The sequence below is a fragment of the Ceratosolen solmsi genome, unplaced genomic scaffold, assembly GCF_000503995.2.
Source record: "Ceratosolen solmsi marchali unplaced genomic scaffold, CerSol_1.0 scaffold39, whole genome shotgun sequence".
Taxonomy (NCBI): Eukaryota; Metazoa; Arthropoda; class Insecta; order Hymenoptera; family Agaonidae; genus Ceratosolen; species Ceratosolen solmsi.
Genome location: NW_011948433.1, coordinates 2,654,595 through 2,657,441, shown reverse-complemented (window position 1 = coordinate 2,657,441; position 2,847 = coordinate 2,654,595). Strand labels below are relative to the sequence as shown.

The 2,847-nt window shown below is 29.1% G+C and overlaps 1 protein-coding gene across 1 annotated transcript in view; it reads right to left on the bottom strand.

Annotated features, from left to right (window-relative positions):
* LOC105364560 (5-hydroxytryptamine receptor-like) overlaps positions 1-2,847 on the bottom strand; it is a 94,881-nt gene that overhangs the window by 45,228 nt on the left and 46,806 nt on the right. The gene's annotated exons all lie outside the window — the stretch shown is intronic.

The window sequence follows — 2,847 nt, the reverse complement described above, 5'->3', positions numbered from 1 at the left end:
TTACAATGTATTAAGTGGTATTAAGATTTATCGTTACTTATTTATAAAAGCTAGAGCTATAGAAATTTCTAAGCTAATAGTGTGAAAGCGAATGAAACGGAATATTATGAAAAATAATGACTATGAAAATATAGAGTTACAAAAATCGTAAATTAATATAACATTAATAATTACGTCGATTAAAATCTTCAAAGCTAGCTTATCTTTGTTTTTGAGAAGACTGTCAAAGTAATTAAACAAGTAAGAACGCAATAGTTGTAGTAGATTTCATGGTACTTGTAATGAAATATATCCCGGAATGACGTTCGTCGTGTATTTAACTAGACACCGCGCGGGCGAGACAACGGGTTGTCCAAATAAATGAAACAAATAAATAAATAAATAAAAATAAAAAACAGCCCTCGGAAAGAACTCGGCAAAGACCGATGATGATGAATTCACCAATTGAAAGGGCGAGGCTGCTATTTTCGTGTCAGGGGGAGCATCCCCACCTCAAGTGGGGCTAACAGCAATGCCGAGACGTTTCCTCGAGTTTCCAGCACAACGCGATTCCTCGCCCTTGTTCCGGCTGAGTAACCGAGAAGCCTCCCGTCGAGCAGCTGATGCCCGACGTCGCGCGCTACGCGCACCATCAAACTATCGGTTATTCAATATGTCCTGAGTCGCTCTGGACTATGCCGTGATCATGTGCAAGAGCCTTCGCTATGAAATAACGATGAATCAATTACAGCTTCGGAGCACTTATTTCGGGCTGTTTTTCATTGAGGAATATGTGCATGCAAATATAATGGCAGCGACAGGTTGATAGAATATAAGTTCTGTGTGTATGTACCGAGCTTAATCATCCGTGCGCTTATTTAATTTGGGATGCATATTCCTTCATGGCTAATGACTTATTTGTAAACATCAATTTCGGTTTTGGGAAATATCTCTTCTTTCATGCACATCTTCATTTTACAAAAATGTGCTTTTAATTAGAGGAATCTTGCGCAAACTTTTCGTTTATTAAATTAGAAAATTTTCTCTTTCTCGATTTAAGACAATACATTTTCGCTTTGCCCCAAAAAAAACTTCATTATTTTTTAATAAGACCATTTATTTTTAGTCGAGGATTTTCATACTTTTTGGTGTATATCGTAAAAAGTGACGACTTGCGAAAGTTCTTTTAACTTAAAACCAGCGTTGTGCTTTACATTATCCTTTAAAAAAAAAAAAACTTCGAAATTAATCAATTTATTATAAGATAAATATTTAAGAAGCGATCAAATTCGACGCTGCAAACACTAATGATCTGTAGTGTTGTGAGATAAAAGTGACGTGATTGCAAATATCATAGATTCTTTTTAATTAAAAAAAATAATAATGCACGGATTATGAGATAAAACGAAACGAAACGAAACAACAACAAAACGTAAATAATTATAGGCCACGAAATTATTGAAAATTTTGTAATTGAATATGGAATATTGAAAATGATAAAAGATTACTAATTTATAGATGGAGAGAACAAGTTAAATATAATTTAGTCATCCTTATAGGACATTAAAATATCATGTTAAAATCCATATTTTTTTTTTTTTTTTTTTTTTTTTTGTTTCCTATTAATAGTTAATGCTGAAAGCTTAAAAGTATTTTCAATGTTTTAATTTTATTTAAAATAAATTTAGTATTTTGAAATTTAGTGAAATAACAAATAGAAGATGGTTGGTAGGTCAGGAAATTCAGAAACTATCGACGTATTTAAATAAAATTAAACACGTAAAAATTCTTTTCATATTAAATAATGATATCTTTTTCTAATTTTATTTTCATTATCTATTCATAATCTGTGAACTAAGATTTTTCTTCTTACATATTACAATTAATATATTACAGTAATCCTAATTAAAATTCTTTATTCTATTTAAACAAGATATTTAAAAACAAGATTTTTTTTCTTTTTATTTTAATTTCAACACAACAACATTTACAACTTTAAAGCCAACTATTAATTTCATTCATCATAATATAACTCATGAAATAGACAAAATAAATCTTTATTTATAACGGAATTTGTTTATCGTTGGCTAAAAATCAGAATTTTTGCTATATAAATACCCAAATGTCATTGTTTCCAAAGCCAAATTTGTAGAAAACATCGAAACGAATGGCAATTCTAAAGTTCTTAAAGCATAGATCGACTATATGAAAAGTTTATTTTTATTGTCACTGTAAAAAATAACAAGAGTTTTATGCTAAATCCTCAGAATTTCTTCGGAACATATCTTAAAAAAAAGAAAAAGTAAAACGCATAAGATACTCGTCGTATGTATATTTGAAACTTTATGTACACGGCATCGTTAAAAAGTAAAATCTACGAATTATAAGCAACTACTCCCATTTTATCCATAAACATATCGTAGAGATTTTGAAAAATTTTCATTTATTTCTTAGCTCCTGACGTACATCGGGAAATATTAAAATGATAGACTAGGGTTCAACTGCAACAAATCTGTTACATCAATCAGTGTTTAAAAAAAAAAATGATCGACGATTTCAACGTTTTACAATTTTTATGTACTTAAAGTTTGTAAATATATATAACATTAAATATGTCGATCTCTACGTTAAAAGAAAAATATCCTAATTCAAATTATCTTATGATTAAAAAAACTATAATTCATACGTAATTTAAATGATCGTGGAATAGAAATATGTTGAAAAAGTAATTCAAAGTTTTAATTTAATGTTTGAATGTAATAAATATATATGGAATACTGTAAATATGACTTAATAGAAATAAAATTTTCTTTCGCAACGCTTACTGCATAAGAAAACCGCTATGAAAAATTAGCATTAGCAAGTTGT